The sequence below is a fragment of the Pseudophryne corroboree genome, chromosome 9 (genome assembly GCF_028390025.1).
Source record: "Pseudophryne corroboree isolate aPseCor3 chromosome 9, aPseCor3.hap2, whole genome shotgun sequence".
Classification (NCBI taxonomy): Eukaryota; Metazoa; Chordata; class Amphibia; order Anura; family Myobatrachidae; genus Pseudophryne; species Pseudophryne corroboree.
The window spans coordinates 195,311,094-195,318,993 of record NC_086452.1 but is presented as its reverse complement, the minus strand read 5'-3'; the positions used below and the strand labels follow the sequence as shown (position 1 = coordinate 195,318,993).

At 45.4% G+C, this 7,900-nt stretch overlaps 1 pseudogene; it reads right to left on the bottom strand.

The window, feature by feature from the left end:
• The window catches only part of LOC134958775 (putative ferric-chelate reductase 1), a 131,612-nt pseudogene extending 125,246 nt beyond the window's left edge, over window positions 1–6,366 (bottom strand).
• Window positions 6,367–7,900: the final 1,534 nt, after the last annotated feature.

The window sequence follows — 7,900 nt, the reverse complement described above, 5'->3', positions numbered from 1 at the left end:
TGCACGACCTTATTCAGCTAACAAAAAAATGGCTACAGCCAGAGACATTAACTGGTCCCCAGATGGTGGAAAGAGTCGTCATGGACCGCTACTTGAGATCTTTGCCCATGGTCCTGCGCAAGTGGGTGAGCCATGGAAACCCGGGTACTGCTGACCAATTAGTGGACATGGTAGAGAGTTATTTGGCAGCAGAGGAACTACTGATGACCACCCAGCAACCCATAGATCCTCGACAGCGCCCTTCAGTAAAGACTGGTAAGACTGTTCCGTGGGAAAACGTTGCTGGGCGGTTAAGAGAACGCAAGGCTGGAGAGACTGTAAACACTGGCCCTGGAAACAGGCCAATGGGGCTAGAACGGTCTATGCTGCCCAAATGGGTTGATAATCGTGTGGTTAAATGTTTTAGGTGTGGTATGCCAGGTCATGTTATTGCCAATTGCCCAGTCACGCAAGAACCCATGCAATGTGATGCTGCCTTTGAATGTCGCAGAATGTCTTTCTTTGCTAGGTTAGCCTGTACTGTGGTACCTTCACCTGAGCTGGAAAAACAAATGTGTGATGTGTTCTTAGAGGGTAACCGGGTAGAGGCCTTGCTAGATTCAGGAAGTTTAGTTACCCTCGTGAAAGCTGGGTTAGTGAACCCCTTAAAGGTCCAGCAAATACCTATTGGGGTAACTTGCATACATGGGGATACCCAACATTATGCCACTGCTGAGGTGAATATAGAAACTTGTTGTGGGTCAGCAATGGTTAAAGTGGGACTGGTCCCTACCTTGGTGCATGAGGCCATAATAGGGAGGGATTTTCCTCATTTTTGGAAACTGTGGGAATCACGGTTATCAACAGATGTGAGAAGTAAAAAGCCAGTTGATAATACCGGTGATTTTATGGATGTACGTGGGTCTTCGGAACTTTCTGGCCCTTTGCCTTTTGCTAGTTTGGCTGGGGAAGTGACAGATGGGGAGTCCAGTGAGGACCCTCTTGCCGGGAACAGAGACATAGTAGTTAGAACTGAAAGCGTGCCTGACCGGGAGGTAAAGAAGGATCTGTTTGCGTCTGAACAGTTAAAGGATCCTACCTTAATAAAGGCTAGAGAGAATGTTAAGATTGTTAATGGGGAACCTGTGGTACCAGGTGACAGGGTTACGTATCCCCACTTGGCCATCTGTAATGAGCTCTTGTACCACATTGTCAAAAGGGGTGAGGATGTGGTGGAACAGCTGGTAGTTCCCCAGCCTTATCGGAGAACGGTACTAGATTTAGCTCATAGTCACGTTACCGCAGGACATTTAGGGGCAGAAAAAACCACTGAAAGAGTTTTACAAAGGTTCTTTTGGCCAGGGGTTTATAAAGAAGTGTCTGAATATTGTTCTTCCTGTCCTGAATGCCAGTATCATGCCCCTAGACCCCATTTCAGGAGCCCACTAGTTCCCATGCCTATTATAGAGGTCCCGTTTGACAGAATAGCCATGGATCTCGTGGGGCCCTTGTTAAAGTCTGCTGGGGGCCATCAGTATATCCTGGTAATTATGGACTATGCCACTCGATATCCTGAGGCTGTCCCTTTACGCACTATCACAACCAAGGCGATAGCTAGGGAGCTGGTGCAGGTATTTAGTAGAGTGGGAATACCAAAAGAAATTTTGACTGACCAAGGTACTCCATTTATGTCAAGGATCATGAAAGAATTGTGCAAGTTATTTAAGGTCACTCACCTCAGGACGTCCATCTACCATCCCCAAACTGACGGGTTGGTGGAAAGGTTTAATAAAACATTAAAAAGTATGTTAAAAAAGGTTGTTGAGAGAGATGGGAAAAACTGGGATTGTTTGTTGCCCTACTTGTTAATGGCCATCAGAGAAGTTCCTCAGTCCTCTACGGGGTTTTCTCCATTTGATTTGTTGTATGGTAGACACCCCAGAGGGCTGTTGGATATTGCCAAAGAGACGTGGGAAGGACAGCCCACTCCTTATAGAAGCGTTATTGAGCATGTAACACAAATGCAGGATAGGATTGCAGCCGTGGTACCTGTTGTCAGAGAGCACATGGAACAGGCCCAAAGTGCTCAACAGAGGGTCTATAACCGGAGTGCCAAGATACGGGAATTTGCTCCTGGAGATAGAGTTCTTGTTTTAGTACCCACTGTGGAAAGCAAATTCCTAGCTAAATGGCAGGGTCCATTTGAGATTAGGGAAAAAGTGAATGAGGTTAATTACAAAGTATACCAGCCGGGAAAGAGAAAACCCGAACAGATTTACCATGTTAACTTAATCAAACCCTGGAAAGATAGGTTGTCTCTGTCAGCAGAGCCTTGCCCTTCGGTGTCTTCACCCTGGTTGCTTCCCGCAGTGAAGGTGTCAGAGACATTATCAGCTGATCAGAACAATCAGGTTAAAGAATTTCTCATCCAAAATAGGGAGGTATTTTCAGAGCTGCCTGGCCGAACGACCATAATAAAACATGACATTGTCACAGAACCAGGGGTCAGGGTTCATTTAAAGCCATATAGGATTCCTGAAGCTCAGCGAGAAGCTATTTCTAAGGAAGTTAAAACCATGTTAGAACTTGGAGTCATAGAGGAGTCTAACAGTGAGTGGTCCAGTCCCATAGTGCTCATCCCGAAGCCCGACGGTAGCATACGCTTCTGTAATGACTTTCGTAAGTTAAATGAGGTGTCCAATTTGACGCATACCCCATGCCCCGTGTGGATGAGCTTGTAGAAAGGCTGGGAACAGCCAGGTTTCTCACCACATTGGACCTGACCAAAGGTTACTGGCAAATACCTTTATCTGATAGCGCCAAAGAAAAAACAGCCTTTTCGGTTCCGGAGGGGCTGTACCAGTATAAGATGTTACCCTTTGGGTTGCATGGGGCTCCAGAAACCTTTCAACGGGCGATGGATAAAATTTTGAGGCCCCATAGAAAATATGCAGCTGCCTATTTGGATGATGTGGTAATTCACAGTACAGACTGGGGGTCCCATTTGGTTAAAGTACAAGCAGTACTGGACTCAATCAGAGAGGCAGGGTTAACTGCTAACCCAAAGAAGTGCTGCCTCGCAATGGAGGAGGTCAAATACTTGGGCTTCACCATAGGCAGAGGTCTGATTAGGCCCCAATTGAATAAAGTTGATGCTATTCAAAACTGGCCTCGTCCAGTGAATAAAAAACAGGTAAGGGCTTTTTTGGGAATTACTGGGTACTATAGACGGTTTATTCCTAATTTTGCGACCACAGCGGTGCCGTTGTCAGACCTTACCAAAGGGAAGCAGTCAAATGTGGTGAAATGGAACCCTGATGCAGAAAAGGCGTTCCAAGCGTTAAAAGTGGCTTTGTGTTCACAACCGGTGTTGATAACACCAGATTTTTCAAAAGAATTTGTGGTACAGACAGATGCCTCAGAGGTAGGGATAGGTGCTGTGCTGTCCCAAACCAGAGATGGGGACGAACACCCTATCATTTATTTGAGTAGGAAACTCAATGAGCATGAAAAAAGGTATGCCATTGTGGAAAAGGAGGCTTTGGCCATTAAGTGGGCACTAGATACCTTGAGATATTACCTCTTGGGTAGACAATTCAGACTAGTGACAGACCATGCCCCTTTAAAATGGATGTATGTAAATAGAGGCAAGAATGCTCGTGTAACTAGATGGTTTCTAGCGTTGCAGGACTTTAAGTTTACTGTCGAACATAGACCGGGAACACAATTGGCCAACGCAGATGCATTGTCTCGCATCTTCTGTTTGGGGGCTACAAGTGTTCCGGCCCCTAGGTCGAAACAGGGGAGGGGGATATGTGACAAGAACACTGGGATAGTGTTTGAGGGCAGGTATATTTGTCCCAGGTTCTTGTCTTACATGTTTTAGAAAATGTTAACTTCTAGGAAAAATGCTTTTTGTTTTGTCTGAACCTTTTCAGTTTGCTGTAAAAGCTGGGTAAAGGCTCTGAGAGAGAGATAAGGCGAGTTCTAGACATTGGGCCCAGTTCGGGTCTTTGGCCTCACAGAGGGCTAATCAGGGTTTCAGCTGTGTAAGAGTGATATAGTGCTTCTAACCTGATTAGTATGGGCAGACTGCCTGGGAAGGCTGCAGGATCTGTGTGTGAGAGACACGCTTTCTGATGCAAGTGAGCTATACAGTATGTACTGAAGAACTCTGTGTTTTGTTTAGTGACAGTTAGGAATATCTTATGTTTAGTTAGTGCCGGACAGGCAAGGTATTTTTATTTTGGGGTTTGTTTTATTTTCTGTTTCAATAAAACTGGCCGGGGTCAGTTGTACCAGAAACTGGACTTGTGTTGTTCCTCAGCTGCTGCGTGCTGCCATATTCCCCAGGAAAAGGCGCCTTGCACCCCTACAGTGTTACAACTTATATATATGGTCCTTGTATGGGCGGCATACAAGGACCATATACACAGATGCAGATCTGAGGGGAGGGCACCGGAGCAAGGTGAACGGAAATCCGGAGTGCCAGGGACATTTTTTGCATATATATATATATATATATATATATATACACATACACACACACATAGACACATAGAACTCACCATACACACATTTATATAGAATAATATGGCAGTACCTTGACATAGTATATACAGTATGACAGGCTGTGAGGGTGCCATCCAGGCACGTAGGGAGCAGGGTTGGACAGAGGTAGTGCTGCGGGCAGCTGCTATAAGGAGCCTTGACTCACACAGTCAGTGTAGCCTGTATTTGCTGCTCTGCTGCCCGGCTCTTCAACGGCAGCGGCAGCAGATCGTCAGACAGGGACGGGGCGGCAGAGAGGCATGCCGCAAGCATAATGAAGGCAACAAAGCGGAGACCAACCAGACCAAGCAAGTGATGGGGCCCCCCTGAAGCTCGGGGCCCGGGAGGGTTGTCCCCTTTGACCCCCCCTGTCGCCGGGCCTGGAGCCACGTGCACATGCGAGCGGCTCCCATTGACTTCAGTGTATAGCATAGCATAGCATATGCTAGCTGCGACCTGTGTGCATAAAAGGACATATCTGCATAGCAGGCATTCACAACTTTGGTCCCCAAAGCAGACTCAGTCCAGGTTTTATTGATATCCAGGCTTCAGCACAGGTCACTTAATTAGTACCACAGTTACTGTATTTTGATTTCACCATCTGTGCTGAAGCCTGGACATCACTAAAACCTGCACTGTTAGTGTGCCATGAGGACAGAGGTTGGGAAAGTGAGATGTATGGTGTTAAATATTAATACTGTATTGCATACAATATCCAGTGTATAAAAGGACCAATGTTTACATTAGTGTCAAGGGTCACTAGTAGGTTCTTCTACCGTTCCCGCATTTGCTCCAGTGTTCCGCAGAGTGGGAAAATGTGGATTGCATTTGGAAACCTCCCTCTAGAAATCCTGTGTTTGCCACTGGGGAGGGAAGAGGCTGAAAAACAAAGGTGGGGATGAGGCTACAGAAGCAGGGATGACTCAACGGCTGACTGGCCTGCAACTACTGAAGAGGGATGGGGGCCCCAAAAACATGATTGTGTTGGACCCCAAGATTTCTGTTTCCAGACCAGCATACATTGTGAGATAAAATGTTTGTCAGACCAACAAATATTTTATCTGACAGCCTGAAACCAGATATCTTGGCCACACACTGTGAGATATTTCACAGTGTATGGTAGCACAATATCTGGGTTCCATCACCTGGAAAACCCTTTCACCTGCGTTCGTACCCTGCAAAATTACAGGGTAGGAACTGATGGTCTGATGATTGGATCTATAGGGCATGTTAGAAGATTTCTCATGCCTAACCATCTGATCACATCTAATCAGTTGTGGCCATACATTATGTGATTAACAGCCTGACCCACCAATAATCTGCAGATTGGATGATATTTGCATTATGTATCACTGGCATAAGGCTGCAGACATGTGGCATCTTATTATGCTTGTTGACTGACATATACGTTATATGTATGGGGACTGGCCTGATTCCTGGTTATTTTGTAAGAAAATGTGAGATGAATCAGTATTTGTATTCTATTAAGGATAAAAGAAAAAAGAAAGTAAGAAAAAATAAAAAAAGGTTATGTCATTAGAGCAACAATGAGAAATCCAAAAGAACTCGGATGCCACGGATCTACTGTACCTCTCATTGTTTGATTTATTTGATAGAATATTTATGGCTTCAGACCTTACCTGTAATAACGTCACCCGTGGCAAATGTAATTTTAGACACTTTGATGTTATAAGGGGCTGCAGACGATTGGGGGCTAGTAACCCCATGTTTTGGAAGCATGATGTCACATGAAGCACTTATTAGTCCACTTGGATAGGCAGAGACAGCCACCAAACATCCAGCAACACAAATGATCAGCACTAAAATATTTTCCATTTTTACCTGAGGAGACACAAATGGAAGGAGATGTGGTCACTGTAGTGTATACATAGAAAGCTTTTTATGCAAATATATATTAGTGTAAAGAAGTAATTTGAATATGACGTAATCACAGTATTCATGTGCTTGTACACGTTTACAGAGATGGTTAATTAAGATGCACTGCATAAGGAAACAGTTACAGTTTTCATCAAATAGTTATATTATCCAATGCAGAGTCTAAAGGTGCATACACACTACACCACATGATATTGTAAAAAATATTCTTAATTTTTACCCTTCTGGGTGATATAGTTTAAAATATCGGCCAGTGTGTATGCTACTAACAGTGCCCGATGCGCACTCCCAGGGGTCGTTAATGACCCTGGCTGTCGGCTGTACATACAGCTCAATCTGACTATATCATCAGATGTTGCATGTTCGGGCTGGCCTCGGCATGGTGTATGTCGACGGTCTGGGAGGGGAGAGGAAACACTATGCGATATCGCTCATGGAGCGTATCGCCTAGTGTGTACCCACCTTAACACAAGCTAGCTGTAATCACATTGCGTGCACTGAACTAAGGGGCAGATTTAACAATGACTGATATTCTTGTTGTCACTCATTACTAATTTTAAATGGTGCTCAAACTCATTGTTAAATCTGCCCCTCTATATGGATATTCCCCTCCTTTTGTACTCTTGGTTCCATAGCGGTCACCAGTATCAGTGTGCACTCTCACCAGCTCTAATACTGGTTCCAAAGATCAGTCTGAAAATGCGTATTTACACGAAGCACAAACAGGGCCGGCAACCAGAAATCTTGGGGCTCTGTACACGGATATCTTTGTGGGTTCCCTCCACCCCCGCCCAAACCCCCCTTGCCCCCATGGGGCGAGTCATTTCTCTGCTCCTAGAGGCTGGCGCTGCGAGACAACAGTAGGGGTGGGGAGCAGCTACTCCTGTAACAGCGCCAGCGGGGCAGACCACAGCACCCCCTTGAGACTGCCACCAATTGTTAAATATGATCCCCATTTCTCACCTCAATGTGAGATTCTGTAACAGATTTTATTGGTAAATTACAAGTAAAATCTGTTAAACAAGAATCTCACATTGAGGTGAGAAATAGGGATGATATTTAACAATTGCTGGCTGGTAAAACACTGGAGCTTTATTTGGTGCTATTAATAAATGGTTAATTAGACAAGTGTAAAAAAAAAAAAAAAAAAAAACATGGCATTGCTCTGCTCACCAGAGTTACACCACCAAATCAATCCTGGCTGTCATGTGTGCCGTTTTCCCCCCAATAGTCTGTGAGGGCGCTGCTGCCGGGCTGCTCTCCTCAAAACTTGCGTCACTGCCTGAGCCGCCCTGTGTTCCTCAAAGGATGGACGCTGCAGCAGCAGTAGTAGTAGTAGTAGTAGTAGTAGTAGTAGTAGTCAGGGAAGGGCGGGTGGGCAATGCGTCGGACCGGATGTCACATGCTTACGTGAGGTCAGAGGCTCAGAGCAGCCGCTGCAGTGCCGGGACCCGGGAGACAGGGATTACAATAC